Here is a 21,101-nt window from a genome sequence, read left to right as displayed (position 1 = left end):
AGAGGAAAGCTGGAAAATTAGACTAGACTTCTAACCATCCAATAACTCAGCAAGAAAAGATACATTACATTATGAAGCCCAGCATGACACAGGGATATCTGGAATTCTAATTCAAAGAATAGTCTTCACACATTTATATTTCCCTCAGATCAATAGCAATAGCAGATATCTATAAAGACTGCCCAGGTGAGACACCCATATCTCCTTATTAACCATATGTAAAGCCTAGACCTATAAAGCCTATAAGATGATTAAATTCTCTTGCCTGATGAGTAGGAAGCTGCCAACAGTTGATTAATGGGAAATATGAGGCTCAAGAGTATAATTAAAATTTAGGACACTGTGTCCACTTCTGAAAGTATCCAACACTGTGGTAAACAAAGAACTCTAAGAAAATCATTTGAAAGGGTTCAGAGGGAAGCCCTGTGCAGATCAAGCGTTGAACTCCAGTATCCTCTTCCAGGAGACAGGAAGTCATTAATTCAATGATGATGGTTTTAAATATTTTCCTTTTGCAGGGAAAAATAAAAGTCAAAGCATGCAGTATCTTGCTGAAAGTCACACACGTGACAGTACTAAGGAGAATTCTGAATTTAACCCTTGAATTACCCATTACACCATGCTCTGAAGTAAGCAAAAGTTGAATTCTTCTTTATGTTAGCCAAGTAGAAGGTTCTCCAGTATGTGTCAAAGGATCAGACTCATTAGATATATACTCCTGTCATTAAAGGTTTAGCACTATCAGCGGATGATGACAGAGCAGGCCAAAATACGTTAGATGAGTTTTGGCTTTGACAGCAACAGTAATTGATTTTACATTCATAGTTGGCATTTGATTGGCTGATTAGTCAGCACAGGTTGTAATCTTTAAGGAGTGGAAATGCCACCCCACTGAAATGCAGAATACTGAAAAGGTCAAAGAAGAGGAGAATTCCCCCTTTAATTCATGAAGAAAGAGACATTAGAGCCCAGGGAGCCCACACACATGACAAAGGTTATAATGAGAAAAGAAAATGGCAAACGGATAATCCATTTTTGTGAAAAAGATCCTAAGGAGACTATAAAAGGGTAAATGTCCCATATTTATCCCTCTGGTGAGTGTTGCCACATGCAGATGACCATTGCTAGAGGAAAAAGAAAATAAGCCACATCACTGTTAAAGGAAAATATATATCCCACATATCTATATGCTTCTGCAGAAGGAAATGCTGAGATGTGGTATTTTTAAACATAAACAGACACAGTGGGAAAGACGTAATGAAAAGAAAGGGGTGTGAGTTTGTTTTAAAAATTCATATGTTTCCTGCAGAATTCAGGAATGAAGAGCTGTCAACTGTGCTTATGCAGCTGAAAAGACTGAGGCAGGGAAGATGGTTGTGGAAGAATGGTTTTTCTAAAATGTTCCAGAGAAAGACATTTGGACAAAGTGTTTTCTGCCTTTTTTCTTCTTATTTTCTGGAACTCTTTTTTTTCATATAAATTACTTACTACATCAGCAAACTTACGCATAGGCATTTATCTGCTGTACAATCATTCAAATACAGAGTGTGTTGCTGTTGTGCAACTTAACTCTGTATATCTCTGTGTCTGGGTTAAGGTTTCTCAAAGAAGTTTGCTTCAGCTAGTAAGAAATACACAGACAAATCAAACTTCCTTCTCCACTTTCTTCATATATACATATATATATGGACATTTGCGTTTCTATGCAAATATATGGATTAGCTTTTATATTTAGTCATCCAGATTCATACACACACACACACAAATAAGGACATAGAGCTATAAAAAAAAAAAGGAGGGAAATAAAAGCCTCATAGAAAGAAAGAAGTCCTAGAATTTTCCTGTTCCTTTGAGCTTTTCCCCCACGGCAATCATTCAGTGTACATCTTCAAATATACGCTACTTCTATGAATAGTTGTTTCTAAAAATATTCGGACTTTTGCTGCTCAAGCTGAAATCCAATACTCTGGAACATTCTGTTTTTACAGTTTTTAAATTGAAAAGTCAGTTTTGTGATAACCACTTCTCTCTCTCTTTTTCTCTCTCCCTCTCAAGCTTTCTCATCCAATCTTTCGTTTACTTCTATATTATTATATTCAATCCTATAAACTCTACACAGAAACTCTGGGCATTGAGTGGTACTAGAAGTAGATGTAAGAGATGAAGGAAGGTGCTTGAAGAGAAGAAAAAGGTGATAAAACAGGGCTGCATCCCCTTCCTATTCAATGGCTCTATAGTGTTATTCCCTTGAAGCTGAAACTGTCTGGGAATGCAATACATAACACAAAGAGGTTCAAAAAGAAAAAGCTGTTTTTTCAAGAAAGTATGCAGAGCTACTGAAAACTAACATGAGCAAAAGTTTTCTATTTTTCCAATTTTGCTGTGTCTGAAGTGTTGAATTTGCTTAAGAGCCTGCACTTACAGAAAGAAGACGAACTGTTATCTAACTGTTCTAAAGAGATTTGAAATAATATTGTGTTTCCAGAGGAAAGAAAGAACTGTATCGGTTTCATAAGAGATCAAAAACAGGGAGAAAATTTTGAAGCTTTTATACCACCTCTGAGGCCATTAAAGTCAGACATGCAATTTTGAAGGGTTTGTGGAATCCCTAATTTGAGAACAGATTATGACGGTGCCCAGAGACTGAGATAGAACATCTCAACTCAATCTCAAAAAAAAGCATTAGTGTTATTTGCCAGAATGTAATCAGACCAGATCACATATTTAGAAGAGAAAAGTTTTGGCTGAGTTGATTCAAAACATGAATTCACAGTAGCATCAGAGGCAAAACAAAAGTAAAATCTCTAAGAGACTCAAAATAGACAAGAAGCATCAAAGAGCACGTGCAACACAGAGGCAATTGGCAGACTTTGGCAATGTCAGGAGATTGTAGAGAGATGGGGGCTGACCTCTTCTTCCTGGTGACAAGTGATAGGACGAGAGGAAACGGGTTCAAGTTATGTCAGGGGAGGTTTAGATTGGATATTAGGAAACATTTTTTCACTGAAAGGGTTATTAAACGTTGGAATAGGCTGCCCAGGGAGGTGGTGGATTCACCATCCCTGGAGGTGTTTAAAAAAAGGGTAGATGGGACACTTAGGGACATAGTTTAGAAGTGGCTTTTGTCAGGGTAGGTTAAAGGTTGGACTTGATGATCTTAAAGGTCCCTTCCAACCTCAGCAATTCTATGAATTCTATGATTCTATGTCCTAACGTCCCATAGGACTGTTAAATCTGCACAATTCAAACCCATTTTCCAAAAGGCTGCAGAGACAGACAGATGATACCCATGAAGAAGGACAGTACATGTGTTTTACAGAATGAGAAGGCTCTGTATTCAACAGAGAGATGTTTGTAGCACTAACAGCTACTTTAGAGAATATTTCCTGGTGGGATTTGCTCAAGAGCAGCTGCACACTGTGACTGAACTATTACTTCAAACATCAGGGGTGACCTTTTTAATTGTAAGTTTAAAATATGCACAAGTTACTGTGATAGCTGAAGAGACAGTTAAGTGTATGAAAAGCGTATGAAAAGAAAACCTGGTCATGTGGAACATAAGCAAAGTTCAGATGCATCAATGGAAAGACTACTCAGAGCTAGGTGTAAAAGTCAATATGTCTTGAAAAGGTAAATTTGCAAGTGTTAGGAAATGCAAGATCTGTCTGACATTAGTAACTTGATTCAACTGCTCAGGCAAAGGGATAAAATACCTTATTATATCTACCTGGCTGGCAGATATAACACGGGAGCTATGGGACGTCCATGGCGTTTTGAGTGACAGTCAGAGGTCAGAATCACATGTTGAGTTTTGTTGATGACCTTTACTATTTTCTATTGCTCTTAATGTGAGTTTATGCTACCTTCTATCACTAAGTAGATGCCTGTATTATAGACCCCTCAAAATCGTTATCTACTGACAGGTGAATATGTATCAAAGCACCTCTTCATTTGCGTAACAATTAGCAGTCAAGACCACCTAAGTGTGCCTATGTTTTCCCAGATACTTCTACAGGGCTCACAGATAAGACAGAATCAACAGGGCCAGCTATGCACTTGTGGATTAGCAGCAGAAGTCAGCTAAGAAAGCCAGCTATCTTAAATATTAGCAGGTACTTCCATGTTGGCTGATGAACTGCTCTTGGCTCCTCTGGTTGTACCGATCAGGGTGTGATGGGACTTGCAAACTGGAGCAGCAACTTTGAAACTGCTGACTTTGGAACTGATAAACTCCTAAAATGTTGTTCAATACTAAGCTTAGAAACAGCCTAGTTGGTATCAACCCAATGCTAAAACCAAAGGTATTACAAATGCCTGTAAGTAGATTTAATGAAAAGTAAAACATACTACAATAGGGAACTGTATTCATGAAGCCTTTATGGCCAAAAAGCAGAGTATGCTTTTAACAGTAAAACATGGGTTCACTGGCTCCTTATGAGGTTGCTGTTATGAGTTAATTACTACAGAAATACAGAGCTGTACTTGAAATAGCAACTATTGACAGCAGGAAAATGTACAAGATGAACTGTGCCTGCAGATCCTCAAATCATGAGGAACCACCACATCCTAAAATACCAATAGGCAAAACTGAGCTGTTCAATGTCGATAACAAACCTCTTCCCACAAATCTAAGACTTAAGAAATGAAAACACCATTACTTGCCCCTTATTTGTCATTATAGGAAGAAAGTATGTTTTGGGGATTCTGATGATGCTCTGTGTATGTATATACATCTACATCTTGAAAAGTATAAGCATGGGGTTTTTTTAATAAAAGTCTCTATAGCCATTAATATCTATCTAAACTAGCATATCTGTACTCTTTTTTTTGATGTTGTCCTGATTGAATGCACCAAGCACATTGGTGCCATTAAGAGCCTGTTCAGTGCCTTTCAGCAGTTCAAAACAGGTTAAGGCTGTGACTACTATGATGTCACTCTTTTTTTCTCACTGATTATTTTATTTGAAGCCTCAGATAACCCTTTAAAATTAATTCATAAAATGTTTCCATTTCTATAATCACTGAATGGATAAGGTGAGATTTTGTTCACAGCTGTATTTCTTGGTGAAAAGCATACTTCAGTAGAGCCCAGACTGCGCATTATAATGCTATGTTTCTAAAATGTCTACACCTCTTAAAGATTTCTCAAATTTAGGTGTTTGTATAGAATCATAGAAACATAGAATTGTTAGGGTTGGAAGGGACCTTAAAGATCATCTAGTTCCAACCCCCTTGCCATGGGCAGGGACACCTCCCACTAGATCAGGTTGCTCAGAGCCCCGTCCAGCCTGGCCTTGAACACCTCCAGGGATGGGACTTCCACCACCTCTCTGGGCAACCTGTGCCAGTGTCTCACCACCCTCATGGTGAAGAACTTCTTCCTAACGTCCAGTCTGAATCGTCCCATCTCTAGTTTTAATCCATTCCCTCTAGTCCTGCCATTACCTGACATCCTAAAAAGTCCCTCACCAGCTTTCTTGTAGGCCCCCTTAAGATACTGGTAGGCCACTATAAGGTCTCCTCAGAGCTTTCTTTTCTCCAGACTGAACAACCCCAAGTCTCTCAGTCTGTCCTCATAGGAAAGGTGCTCCAGCCCTCTGGTCATCCTCGTGGCCCTTCTCTGGACACGTTCCAGCATGTCCATATCTTTCTTGTAGGAGGCGCTCCAGAATTGGATGCAGTACTCCAGGTGGGGTCTCACAAGAGTGGAGTAGAGGGGGAGAATCACCTCCCTTGACCTGCTGGCCACCCTTCTCCTGATGCAGCCCAGGATATGAATTGCCTTCTGGGCTGCTAGTGCACACTGACAGCTCATGTTGAGCCTCTCATCCACCAGCACCTCCAAGTCCTTTTCTTCAGGGCTGCTCCCAAGCCAGTCACTGCCCAGCCTATATCGGTGCTTGGGATTGCCCTGACCCAGATGGAGGACCTTGCACTTGGTCTTATTGAACTTCATGAGGTTGACATGGGCCCACCTCTCCAGCCTGTCAAGGTCCTTCTGGATGGCATCCCTTCCCTCCAGCATGTCAGCCTCCCCACACAGCTTGGTGTCGTCAGCAAACTTGCTGAGGGTGCACTCTATGCCACTGTCCATGTCGCTGACGAAGATGTTAAACAAGACCGGTCCCAGTACGGATCCTTGAGGGACTCCACTTGTCACTGGCCTCCACTTGGACACGGACCCATTGACAGTCACTCTTTGAGTGTGGCTGTCAAGCCAGTTCTTTATCCACTGAATTGTCAGTCCATCAAACCCATATTTTATCAGCTTGGAGACCAATTAAGAGCTGATTAGCTCTTAATGCTGTCAAAAAAAGTATGTAAAGATAAAAATATCATAGAATTTGTAAAACTGCATTTCATATCAGGGAAAAGTTTAATCTCTAATATAATAAAATAGTAACTGTCCTGGTTCCGGTGGGGATAGGGTTAACTTTTCCTGGTATTCCATGCCATGTGAGCCACGCCCACCCTGAGCTGCCGGGGGAGGGGGCAGGAAGTTGCTGCTTAAAAGAGGGCTGGGGCGTCCCGGGTCCGGCCGGTCGGCGAGCGGCGGGGAGCGGCGGTTCCGTAATCGCGTTTGTATATTCCCCTATCCGTGTTGTTGTTGTTGTTTGCCTGTTCCCTTTGCTGTTCTGTTAAACTGCCTTTGTCCCAACCCAAGAGTCTTGCCTTTTCTTACGATCCTTCCTGTGTTAGGAAGGCACGTGCGAGCGGCACGTGGTTCTTTGTTGCCATCTGAGGCTAAACCACGACAGTCCTTTTTGGCGCCCAACGTGGGGCTTGAAGGGTTGAGATAACGACAGAATCCAACTAGAACGTGGAAAAAACGGTTTTGGTTTTTTTTTTTTTTCTTGTATGCATTTATTTTATTAGGTAAGTAGTCACTGGTCATCATGTTGCTTGGTTTGTTCTCATGGCTGTGTTACATAAATTCCTATATGGCTTATGTACTCCCTGCGATGCTGTTTACCATGTCTGGAAGAGGGATGAGGATTATCATTCTGCTGTCCTGTGCGATATCTGTTTATGATATGATAACATCACTGTTCAGACGGTTATTTTGGGGTGTTTATGTGGTTTTGTTGTCCTGTACGTACATTGGACACCGTCTCTCAGAATTTGTTAATAGTTTCCCCAGCCCTTTTGCCTCCCTTTTCTCCTTCGGGTCAGGTATGACAGCTTTTGAGAATCTTGAATATCCTTGGGATACTCAAACTAGTGTGTTCCTAGTGTTATGTCTCCTGAATACGTTCCAGGTCTTGTTTAGGGTTAAGCAACTATTTAAGACTACCACCCGGAGATCTGCTCCGAGGCTGGATAGTCAGGTGTGGCATGGCATGTGGGAGAGCATGGGCAGGTACCTAGAGAACTACTCGCCTCCAATGGTCTGGGACTTCACCCCTGAACAATTACAGGACCCTGATAAAGTGGTAGAATATTTGAAGGGAAAATGTTGTGGCTATTCTAGAGAGGCACAACTCACCGCGCTGTGCTGGGCCCTGGCCAGTATCTACCAGGCACTGCTCAGAATTATGCAGCACCCTCAAGGGGAAGAGATGGAAACCAGACCGGCGGCCCCTGCCGCTGCTGCAGCCCCTGCGGCGGCCCCTGCCGCTGCTGCAACCCCTGCGGCGGCCCCTGCCGCTGCTGCAGCCCCTGCGACGGACACTGCGGCTACTGCAACCCCCGTGGTAGCCACTGCCACTGAACCAGAGAACCAACCCGTGCCGGTATCAGTTGCCCCCATACAGAAGAAGAAGTACACAAAGAAATCAGTTCGCTTAGTAAGAGATGATGATGAACCAGGGCCATCACGAGAGCAGGAGGAAGAGGCAGAACCAGAGATAATTACTCGATCCCTATCCTTGAGTGAGCTGCGGGATATGCGAAAAGATTTCAGCCGACTTTCAGGCGAGCACATTGTCACCTGGCTGCTCCGGTGCTGGGATAATGGGGCCAGTAGCCTGGAATTAGAGGGTAGGGAGGCCAGGCAGCTGGGATCCCTGTCTAGGGAAGGCGGCATTGACAAGGCGATTGGGAAAAAGACCCAAGCCCTCAGCCTCTGGAAACGACTCCTGTTAGGCGTGAGGGAGAGGTACCCCTTCAGTGAGGATGTTGTATGTCAGCCAAGCAAGTGGACTACCATGGAAAGAGGTATCCAGTACCTGAGAGAATTAGCCGTGCGGGAGATGATTTATTATGACTTGGACAATGCCGACTTACCCACAGACCCTGATGAGGTGCGATGCACAAGGCCCATGTGGCGGAAGTTTGTACGGAGCGCACCATCATCATATGCCAACTCCCTGGCAGTAATGGAATGGAAAGGTGAAGAGGGACCAACGGTGGATGAGGTAGCTGGCCGGCTCCGGCGATATGAAGAAAGTCTCTCTTCCCCCCTTGTCTCAGCTGTGGAGAAACTGTCGCGGAAGGTCCAGCAACTTGAAGAGAATATGTTCTACTCCCCACCTGCACGGGCCAGCATCTCAGCTATTAGAAGCAGGCATTTCCCCACTCAAGAGAGAGAGTACAGAGGGTACACACCACGAGGCACCCTGTGGTTCTACCTGCGGGACCACGGAGAGGACATGAGGAAGTGGGATGGACGACCTACTTCGATCCTGCGGACACGGGTACAGGAGTTGCAAGGAAGGACAACCACAAAAGGGGATCCCTCCAGGAAAAGTGCCGCCCCAGTTTCCAGTGGGCCGTTCCCCAGACAAAGCAGAAGGCCTGATCTTGCTTCTGATCCTCTTGAAGGAACTTCCAAGTCATTTATGCAAGAAGTGAGTAATGGATACTATGACGAGTATTAGGGGGGCCCTGCCTCCGGCCAGGTGGAGGAAAGGGACAACCGGGTTTATTGGACGGTGTGGATTCGATGGCCTGGCACATCAGACCCACAGGAGTATAAGGCTCTAGTGGACACGGGTGCGCAGTGTACTTTAATACCATCAAGCTATAGAGGGGCAGAACCCATTTGTATTTCTGGGGTGACAGGGGGATCCCAAGAGTTGACTGTACTGGAGGCAGAAGTGAGCCTAACTGGGAATGAGTGGCAAAAGCATCCCATTGTGACTGGCCCAGAGGCTCCATGCATCTTTGGTATAGATTACCTCAGGAGAGGGTATTTTAAGGACCCAAAAGGGTACCGCTGGGCCTTTGGCATAGCTGCTTTGGAGACAGAGGAAGTTAAACAGTTGTCTGCCTTGCCTGGTCTCTCGGAGGATTCTTCTGTTGTGGGGTTGTTGAGGGTCAAAGAACAACAGGTGCCGATTGCTACCACAACGGTGCATCGGCAGCAGTATCGCACTAACCGAGACTCTCTGATTCCCATCCATGAGCTGATTCGTCAACTAGAGGTTCAAGGAGTGATCAGCAAGACTCGCTCACCCTTTAACAGTCCCATATGGCTGGTGCGAAAATCTAATGGAGAGTGGAGGCTAACTGTAGACTATCGTGGTCTGAATGAAGTCACGCCACCGCTGAGTGCTGCCGTGCCGGACATGCTAGAACTCCAGTACGAACTGGAGTCCAAGGCAGCCAAGTGGTATGCCACGATTGATATAGCGAATGCATTCTTCTCAATCCCTTTGGCAGCAGAGTGCAGGCCACAGTTTGCTTTCACTTGGAGGGGCGTCCAATACACCTGGAATCGACTGCCCCAGGGGTGGAAACACAGCCCCACCATTTGCCATGGACTGATCCAGACTGCACTGGAACAGGGTGAAGCTCCAGAACATCTGCAGTACATTGATGACATCATTGTATGGGGAAACACAGCAGAAGAAGTTTTTGAGAAAGGGAGTAAAATAGTCCAAATCCTTCTGAATGCTGGTTTTGCTATAAAGCGAAGTAAGGTCAAGGGACCTGCGCAGGAGATCCAGTTTTTAGGAATAAAATGGCAAGATGGACGCCGTCAGATTCCAATGGATGTGATCAACAAAATAGCAGCTATGTCTCCACCAACTAGTAAAAAGGAAACACAGGCTTTCTTAGGTATTGTGGGTTTTTGGAGAATGCATATCCCAGATTACAGTCAAATTGTAAGCCCTCTGTATCAAGTAACCCGGAAGAAGAATGATTTTAAATGGGGTCCTGAGCAACGACAAGCTTTTGAACAAATCAAACAGGAAATAGTCCATGCAGTGGCCCTGGGGCCAGTCCGGGCAGGACAAGATGTTAAAAATGTGCTCTATACCGCAGCCGGGGAGAACGGCCCTACCTGGAGCCTCTGGCAGAAAGCACCAGGGGAGACTCGAGGTCGACCCCTAGGGTTTTGGAGTCGTGGATACAGAGGATCCGAAGCCCGCTACACTCCAACAGAAAAAGAGATATTGGCAGCATATGAAGGGGTTCGAGCTGCTTCGGAAGTAGTTGGTACAGAAGCACAGCTCCTCTTAGCACCTCGACTGCCGGTGCTGGGTTGGATGTTCAAAGAAAGGGTCCCCACCACACATCATGCAACCGATGCTACATGGAGTAAGTGGATTGCACTGATCACGCAGCGAACTCGAATGGGAAACCCCAGTCGCCCAGGAATTCTGGAAGTGATCATGGACTGGCCAGAAGGCAAGGATTTCGGAATGTCACCAGAGGAGGAGGTGACGCGTGCAGAAGAGGCCCCACCATATAATAAACTGCCAGAAAATGAGAAGAAATATGCCCTGTTCACTGATGGGTCCTGCCGTATTGTGGGAAAGCATCGAAAGTGGAAGGCTGCTGTGTGGAGTCCTACACGACGGGTTGCAGAAGCCAGTGAGGGACAGGGTGAATCGAGCCAGTTTGCAGAGGTGAAGGCTATTCAGCTGGCTTTGGACATTGCTGAGCGAGAAAAATGGCCAGTACTTTATCTCTACACTGACTCATGGATGGTGGCAAATGCTCTGTGGGGGTGGTTACAGCAGTGGAAGCAGGGCAACTGGCAGCGCAGAGGCAAACCCATCTGGGCTGCTGAACTGTGGAAAGATATTGCTGCCCGGATAGAGAATCTGGTTGTGAAAGTACGCCATGTAGATGCCCATGTACCGAAGAATCGGGCCACGGAGGAACATCAGAACAACCAGCAGGTGGATCGGGCCGCCAGGATTGAAGTGGCTCAAGTGGATCTGGACTGGCAACGTAAGGGTGAACTATTCATAGCTCGGTGGGCCCATGACTCCTCAGGCCATCAAGGGAGAGATGCGACATATAGATGGGCTCGTGACCGAGGGGTGGACTTGACCATGGACACTATTGCACAGGTCATCCATGAATGTGAGACATGCGCTGCGATCAAACAAGCCAAGCGTTTGAAGCCTCTTTGGTATGGAGGGCGATGGCTGAAATACAAATATGGGGAGGCCTGGCAGATTGATTATATCACACTGCCACAAACCCGTCAAGGCAAGCGCTATGTGCTCACAATGGTGGAAGCAACCACTGGATGGCTGGAAACATACCCTGTGCCCCATGCCACTGCCCGGAACACTATCCTGGGCCTTGAAAAGCAAGTCCTGTGGCGACATGGTACCCCAGAGAGAATTGAGTCGGACAACGGGACTCATTTCCGAAACAGCCTCATAGACACCTGGGCCAAAGAGCATGGTATCGAGTGGGTGTATCACATCCCCTATCACGCACCAGCCTCTGGGAAGATAGAACGATACAATGGACTGTTAAAAACTACACTGAGAGCAATGGGTGGTGGGACTTTCAAACACTGGGATACACATTTAGCAAAAGCTACCTGGCTAGTTAACACCAGGGGATCTAACAATCGGGCTGGCCCTGCCCAATCAAAACTTCCATGTACTGTAGAAGGGGATAAAGTCCCCGTAGTGCATATGAAGAATATGCTAGGGAAGACAGTCTGGGTTAGTCCTGCCTCAGGCAAAGGCAAACCCATCCGTGGGATTGCTTTTGCCCAAGGACCTGGGTGCACTTGGTGGGTGATGCGGCAGGATGGGGAAGTCCGATGTGTACCTCATGGGGATCTGATTTTGGGCGAGAATAGCCAATGAATCAGATTGTGTGCTGTTAATTGATAAGTAACACTGTCACTGTATGTCCTCATTGCTATAATTGATATCAGTTGTACTATAAGTAAGGCACAGGGATGATGGGATAAGAACTGATCTCAGCAGCTGGCGCCCAGCAGTTTCCTCAAGATCTACCTCTTCAGCCCACGGACTGCGTGCATGAGCCACACCAGGTGCACCAGTCACAAGCTCCGAAAAATACAGCATGCAACAGACCAGCACCACCCAGCATCTCACCTGCCCTGAGAGACTGTTCTAACAAATGGAGCCCAAAGCCGTGGATTAAAAGAACTCAACGGACACTTTGGAGGGATGACCCATCCCATAAACTAAGGGCATTATATGTGTGTATATATATATATATATAACAGGGGAAAGTGGTGGCAATTCATTGGAACCTGCTGGGCATGGCATAGATGGTATGGAATAAGGGGTGGATAATGTCCTGGTTCCGGTGGGGATAGGGTTAACTTTTCCTGGTATTCCATGCCATGTGAGCCACGCCCACCCTGAGCTGCCGGGGGAGGGGGCAGGAAGTTGCTGCTTAAAAGAGGGCTGGGGCGTCCCGGGTCCGGCCGGTCGGCGAGCGGCGGGGAGCGGCGGTTCCGTAATCGCGTTTGTATATTCCCCTATCCGTGTTGCTGTTGTTGTTTGCCTGTTCCCTTTGCTGTTCTGTTAAACTGCCTTTGTCCCAACCCAAGAGTCTTGCCTTTTCTTACGATCCTTCCTGTGTTAGGAAGGCACGTGCGAGCGGCACGTGGTTCTTTGTTGCCATCTGAGGCTAAACCACGACAGTAACTTATCCTTGTAAACCAGTCACTTATTTACTCTGAAATAGTTATCTTAAAATTTTCTCTATAACAAAGCACAAACCAAGCATTTCCTAAGACAAAGATATAGTTTTTTATAACATAAATTGATCTCTTCCACTGAGAAAAATGCAAAGGAACTCTATATAACTGTGTGTGTCCTACAATTATATTCCGTCATAAGCCTATTATTAACTTTATGTTTATATCCCAGCCTTCAAGTCATAAGTATATGTCAATTATAGGGCAGAACAATATAAATCTATAGACTGGGAGCGCAAATTGGGTGTCATAAGAATGATGAATGAGAGTATGAAAACAAAGCCCTCCTAAGGTCTGATTTCTTTGAAATGATATAATGACGATATATGCTCAGCATTGTCCAACTGCAGATCTCAAAGCAGACACCATCAGAGATCAATAGCCTTGCCCCTGGTTACAAACGAGGAAATTGGGGTCCTTGATGATGGCTTCCTGGCAGACAAATCAAATTTGGTTGCTGAATCCCAGTCAGGATTTGAGTCTCTGGAAAACGCATCTTCCCACTGCAGATTTCCATAGAAGTTTGGTGGGAGCAAGGATGTGCTTCAAGATTAATGAATGACATGGGCAGCACTGCAAAGGGATCACAACAGATTACTTTTTACTACTAGTGCTGCAGAAGCAGGTACGTACTCTGTTCACTTGTCCACCTGGGAAGCATTATCCACGTGCATCACGAAAGGGAGACCTCTGTGCAGAAGATCTTGTGCTGTACGCGCACAGGATGAGGCAGGCAGGGAAGCAGCAGTGAGCTTGCAATAACTGATTTGAACGCTAACCATAGCGCACTCATACTTGAGTCAATTTTAAGCCCCTTTTTGTTTGATAGGCATGATGACAGAGGTCATATTAGAATTTCCTTCCTCAATTATATTCATAAGGAAACTCGTTGCTTGCTTCCTGATAACAATGAAAGAATTTTAACAGCTTGAAGTATTACCTTGCTTGAGTAGCTGCTTTCCCCACAATTGAAGAAGGTGATAATTTTAATAAGCCCATCTTTATCTACAAATGCCTGAGTTGAAATGCATGTTGAAAACTAAAGATTTCATTCATTTCCTGCAAAATAGTTAAAACAAATGTCCTCTGTCAGAAGCTAGCTTCTCCCAACTTCAATTAAACTTCAGAATGACTTTCACGCATCAGAGACTCCACTGAAAAGATCAGTCAGTTCTATCTTCTCCACATCAGCTTTGTACTGCCACATATGGCCGACATTGATTCTTCAAGCACTGCAGAGAATTTCCCTACATTTTTCAATTTTCTGGCAATTGCACTTTTAACTGAGGGTGAAATTATTATGGCTTTTCTGTCATCTTAACCTTATTCAAAGTACTTAATATATCCCAATTTACTCAGTATTAAAAAATCCTGTCTAATTTTGTTTTGACACAAACAGATTACTTCCCAGATGCTCTTCATTAAAACAGTCCACACAGCAATTTGTTTTCCTTTACTTTGTTTTTCTAAAAAAAAAAAAAAAAAAGAGTTTGTATTTAAAGTTTTGGGTGCAAAACTCTTGATTAAATGAAAAGTAACATTCTTCACTGACTCTGGATTTTCAGCAATATCAAGACTTGTATCCATCTGGGCATGAATTTGATTTTAACGTCGGGTTCAAATTCAAAGAATAAAAACTCTGAAGTGGATTATACCAAAACTAAACAGGAGTCATGCTGCAAACTGAGAGTTTCCGTGCATTATATTATTTGGAAAGAGTTAATCACATATGTATGACTTTTCAGACAGCTCCAGCAAGAATAGAGTTTGTCTCTTGAGACATTTATTCCTACCATTCTTCACTTCCCAGAGAAAAGCTATCAGTCAGTGACCCTGAAATATTTTATCATGGATGGCAGATCAAACACTTGTTCACCTCTGTTGTGCTAGAGGTTAGTCATACAGCAGCACAGGTGATGCTGTGTTTGCTCTTCAGTCCTCTCCCGAGAATATCCCTGAAAGGCTGATTGATGATAATTCTCAGGGAAGTGAAGAATGGCTGTAATAAGTGGCTATTGAGCAAGTTCTGTTCTTACCTCCACTTTCGTAAAGCCAGAGCAGACTCAAGCCCAGAGGACTTACGTCAGTAAAGGACAAACACTTTTGTGTTTACAGCACTACGTTCAACTAATGCCCAGTTGTTCAGTTCCTGCTGTTAAAGCAGATGTCTCTTGTGATTTTGGGCAAATTCTTTAATTTGTCTTTGCTACAGCCTCTCCTCTACTCAATAATAATGCTTCTTCACTCTTTTTCGGGATTTTTTGCTGTTGGTTTTCTTTTATTATTTTTAAATCCCAGAGCAGCAAGCAGCCTACCACTCTTTCAAAAATGCTGCGTAAATGCAGAGTGGACAGCCCACGCTGTGTTCCACATTGCTATATCACACCATTTAGGATCCTAAAACTGGTTTGCCTAAAACTAACTCACTCTATCTGTTTGTGTTGTAATTTTCAGCCTGTCTTGCTGATGGAGATTTCAGACTCAAAGAGACATGGGCTGGTTGTCCTTGTGCCCTTATATACAGCACCCAGAAGTAGGATACTTCTTGGTTGACCCTCTAGGTGCCTTAATCATACAAAGAGCAACAGTTTGCATCCTGGAAATAAAAATAAATATAGCTGAGAACTTCAGATCATCTACCTGCATACAGAGCGATGGATGCTGCTAATAGATAAAAGGTGCTTGGACAGGTAGGAGAGGCAGCACTTGCACGAAACACCATTTTCCCCATAATATTCCTCAAATTTGGTGTGTGCTGCAGCTTTCCTGCAGAGCAGCCGGGTGCCTGTAGCCACCAGGTGGTACTGTTGCCTTTGGCTATCCCGCGGAGCCCGGGCTGTGCTCCCGGGCCGGGGACACCTCGCAGCCGCCGGGCACACCGGGCTTCCCGGGAGACCTCTGTGACACGGGTGACACACTGAACAGGTCCCCTGCCATGTCACAACCCTTCCTCTGCTACCCTTGCAAGTGTCAGGGGCCTTAGGCAAAGCTTGCTGCTGGCTGGGTTGGTTGAGTTGGCTGTTTCTTCCTTCAGACCGGGCCAAGTTGTTGAAAATTTCCCCTCTAAGGGAATTTTGTTTCAATAAATAAAATCAACAAAAACAAACCCAAAAATCCCTGCCAGCTAAATATTCTATTTGGATGTTTTTTAAGTTAAAATTCGTATTTAAGAGAGGAATTTTCATTCTTCAGGGAAGAAACTTTGTCATTATATATGCCAGTGAAGAATGTGATAGATAAAGAAATACAAAAATAAACCAACTCACAACACATTACACACTGTGAATGACTTTGGAATACTTTTCAGCATGTGCATGCTTGCCTAATTCAAAGTTTGTTAATATAAGCAGGTGGGATGCAAGGCTCCCTCCCAGCTCAAGTGCTGCTGAAGGCCAGGAGGGATGCCGTAGGGTGCAAGCGAGCCGTTACACTCACGTATTAGGAAATATTGCAAGCCTCCTTCAAACCTGGGTTCATTTGATTTGGTGAGTCCAGGCACCAATACACAAGGTCAACTTTTCAAAGATGTTTTCCTTTTGTTGATTTAAGTACGAAAGTACAGACCCTTGGGAGTGAAATTCTGAGCTGAACTATATTTCCTGACAATATTAATAACAGTCCCTGAAATGTCATTTGATGCACACTGAGAATGTACGTAAATATTAAGCTGAAACATTCACACGATCTTCCATTCATCTGTTCCAGGGAAATGTCATTGGTGAAATGCTAATGGAATGTGACAAAATACTTAAGCCAGAAAACTCATGAGACAAGTTAAGGCCACTTGACTTTTCCCAACTGTTGTAATAGCTACTGAGGCACTGACAGGGCCAGAGGAAGATTTTGTGTTGCTCTTGGGACATCACAGTGTGGTCTATTGAAAACAGCTTTACAGTTCCTGGCTGACCTCAGGTTTCCATCCTACTTTGCAAGATACCATCAAAAAATAAAGCCTCTGAAAGCGAAGAAAACTCAAGCAAATACTGGGGAGACTGTAAAAGTTCTGTAAATGTTGCTTATGGCTCTGTCATCCTTCCTGATTTCCACAGTCATTTGAAAGTAGAAAAAACAGCTTCAGTCTGTGAGATGAACTTAAGGAAATAGGCATTGCGAAATTTTCCTTAGTTAATTTACCTCCACAGTCTTTCCTGGTTTTTTCAGGTGTATAAGAGATCTCTTCCCACATCTAACACTACAGCTGTATTTCAGAGGAACACTTATTTTCATTTAAGTTTGTCCTATGTTAGAGAATTCAGCCCATTGCTTGTGATTTGATAGAGAACTGGAAGAACATCCTCCATCCACAAACACTGACATGTAGTCAAAGCAAACATGAAGAAAGAATAAAGCATTTTCCCCACAGCATTGAATTTTGAAAGGAATGGATTCTGGCAGGTGTCCACAAGAAGCAGAAACTGACTGAAAGATAAAAGCCAACACTACGTGCATCCATACCAGGTACAGAAGAGGTGGATCAGAGACAACCAAACAGGAACAGAGACCTCCATTTATCTCTTGCAATGAAACAGAATATAGATGAAACTTGGCATCAGACTGAAAGGATGGTTTGAAGTTAAGCTACACAAAGTCCTGAGGAGAAAAAAAAACAAACAAAAAAACCCACAACAAAAACCCACATCAGAAACAGATCGGAATATATGTGAGAGAGGAGAACAACTCCACCTAGGAACCTGGTACAATTTGTAAGATTCATTAGTTACAAACCAAGGTAACTTGAAAGATGGGAAGTGACAATAGATTCTGCTAAATCTGCACTTGGAAACAGAAGGCAAAAGAGCAAAAGGCCTTTATCAGTGCCTCTGAAACATTTTATTGATGAAATAATGAGAAAAAATATTTCAATATGACTGACATCAAACACAAATAATCAAAGACAAGAAGAAGAAAAGGAGAAATATTTGTGGGTATTGAGGTTGTCATGGGATTTATAAAGGATACAGATGGCTTGCACGATTGAAACGATTATTCACACAAAAAAAGAAGCCCTTAAAAAACCTGATACTATTTAGCTTAAGAAGGAAGTAGCCATGGGTTTCTTATCTACCAATTAATTACATTCTGCAGAGCTCTTCACTTGATACCAACCACATTTTTTTTGCTTATCGTCCTCTGACTTTTCTTTAGAAACAAGATTCCTTATCAGTCCCCAGTGCATTTCCCCAAGGTGTAAGGCAGAAGTAATTAAAGGCTATACAATTAAAAAAAGGGCTGCACCTAAAACACTATACTATAACCATTTCTCATGGAGACGCTGCTTTATAGAACTGCAGAATTTTAACTCATAAAAGTAACTTTATTCTAATCCATATCTCCATGCCCATCTGTAGTATGTCAGAGAGAGAGATATTCTTTTCCTCCACAAAATTCTCAAGCACAAGTAGCTGAAGAAATTAAGAAAACTGCTTTTTCTTGAGAGGGATTTTTTCTTTTGTTTCACCTAGTGAAGTTTCCATGTTCTTTAATGAAATTATTTGTTTTTTAAGCACAGCTATTTTTCTACAGATTTGTTATGGGTTTACAAAAGTCAATAGGAGTCTGCCCATTGACTGAAAGAAGCTTTAAACTAGAATTTTTAGGCACCAAAACTTAATCCCACTGAATGTAAACCAAAGCTCTGCTGATTTCAGTGAGGTACAAATTCTGCCTCAGATGTACAGCAAGAAGACAAAAGATTTAGCTACTGCCACAGAGATTTAAATGGAACAGGAGAAGCTATGAATGATTTGGTTTCTTTCTCGTTTATATACAAGAAACATCACTGAATTAAACTAACTTTGGAGAACTAATGAGTAAATAAAAACCAAGCTTACACAGAAAACCAGTGCATATATGGGGAGGCTACATACACTTACAAGTTAGTGAGTGTGGCACTACAGAAAAATTGTGCTTGTGATCAAAAAGGCAAAATATGGCAATTTTTCTGTTGTATCTACCAATTGTCAGAATTTTACAGTTGCTCAGAAACATGATCCTAAGAACACTGTTGGGCTGAGACAAATATTTACACCACCCATCTGTAGGAAGCTAACTTTGAGGGCTGAATCATTAGGGTTGCTCTGGTTAGCTCTGGTCTCCCAAGGGTTCATGGATAGAAACAACGTGGCACTTCCAAATAGTATTTCGGAGATGGAGCATGACCATGTCCAAATGCATCTCCAGTGGCATCCCTTCCCCTTTTTGTGCTCCCTTCAGCCCCCAGCTGCCAGCGCAGCCTTCCCTCCACATCAAAATTTGATTCTGGTTGCACCTACTCTGATCTGGCTATTCCTATCCCTGCCTGAGGGAGGCTGTGGAGGAGGCTTATCCACAACAAGGGTGTTAAAATCCAGATGTGTAATCTCACCCATACTCTCACAGAAGACAATTTTGAACTTTACCAAAGGATGAGAGTGTGAAAATGTGGGGTTCCCCTTTAGCCCACTGTGAGTAGGCTTTTCTAAAAATATGCGAGGGAAAGACAGAGGGCTGATTTATGTGCTAGTAAAACCGGCACACCACTTCTACCCTGTCCTTCTCAGTGCAGTCAAGACTTCCTTCAGGCTCACCAGGACGTGCCTGCTCCTCAGAGCTGGGGCTGCAGCACAGCCTTTGTTAGACCAGGCGAGTGCAAAGGGCATCGCTTCAGCTCCTGATCCCTGCTGTCAACCCAAGCTGAGATTCAGGCAATTAACTTTGCTTTAAGTAAACAATGAAAGTGTGGCCATTCGGAGCAAACAGAAAAGGAACAAAAATACTAATATTTTTCTATTCTGTATCGTTTATAAACAAACATGCTTACCTTAGGCCAGTATCGACAATGCCCCAAGTGACAGAATCACGGAATCCCAAGATGGCTGAGGTTGGAAGGGACCTCTGGAGGTCATCTTGTCCAACCCCCTGCTCGACCAGATCCCTAGAAACGTGACCTAGATGTTTTTTTTTAATATACCTAATGGTGAAAACTCCACAACTTCTATGGGCAACCTGTTCCTGTGCTCAGTCACCCTCACAGTGACTGGTCCTGTCCCTAGGCACCACTGAAAAGAGCCTGTCTCCATCCCCTTTGCACTCTCTCTTTAGGTGTACCTTGATAAAATCTCCTCTGGGCCTTCTATTCTCTAGGTCCCTTTCTCTCAGCCTTTCCTCATATGTGAGAGGCTGTACTCCCTTAATCATCTTCACGGTCCTTCATTGAACTCTCTCCAGTATTTCCGTGTCACACTTATACTGGGGAGCCCAAAACTGGACACAGTACTCCAGGCATGCCCTCACCAGTGCTGACTGGAGTGGAAGAATGATCTCTTTTGACCTTCTGGCAGTACTTTGCCTAATGAAGTCCAGGATACCATTTTCCTTTTTTGCAGCAAGGGCACACCGCTGGCTCATGTTCAACCTAGTGTCCACCAGGACTCCCAGGTCCTTTTCTGCAAAGTTTATTTCTAGCTGGTTTGCCCCCAGCATGCACTGGTGCATGAGGTTGCTCCTCCCCAGATGCATGGACTTTGCACTTCCCTTTGTTGAACTTCATGAAGTTCCCGTTGGCTCATTTCTCCAGTCTGTCAAGTTCCCTCTGGATGGTAACACGACCCTCTGGCTCATTGGTCACTCCTCCTAGTTTGGTGTCATCAGAAAACTTGCTGAGGGTACACTGCCCCATCATCCAGATGTTAAACAGGGCTGGACCCAGTATTGATCCCTGAGGTAGACAGCTAGCCACTGGTCTCCAACTAGATTTTGTACCACTGATCACCACCCACTGGGCTTGGCCATTCAGCCAGTTTTCAGTCCACCTCACTGTCTGCTCATCCAGCCTGTGCATCCAGCCATAGCTTCTCTATGACGATCTTATGGAAGACATTGTCAAAGGCCTTACTGAAGTCCCGATAGACAATACTCACTGTTCTTCCCTCTCCTACGAGGCCAGTCACTTCATTATAGAAGCTTATCAAGTTAGTCAAGCATTACTTCCATTCGGTGAAGCCATGCTGGATACTTCAGATGATTTTCTCATCCTCACTGTGCCTGGAAATTTTTTCCAGGCTCAGCTGCTCCATCATCTTCCCAGGTATCAAGGTGAGACTGACTGGCCTGTAATTCCCTGGGCCTTCCTTCTTGCAGACAGGAGTGACATTTCCTTTTCTTCAGTCTCGGGGCACTTCCAGTTTCCGTGATTGAACAAAGATTATCAAGAATGGCTTCACAATGACATTAGCCAGTTCCCTCAGCA

The sequence above is a fragment of the Larus michahellis genome, chromosome 1 (assembly GCF_964199755.1).
Source record: "Larus michahellis chromosome 1, bLarMic1.1, whole genome shotgun sequence".
In the NCBI taxonomy this organism is placed as follows: Eukaryota; Metazoa; Chordata; class Aves; order Charadriiformes; family Laridae; genus Larus; species Larus michahellis.
This window is presented reverse-complemented; position numbering follows the sequence as displayed.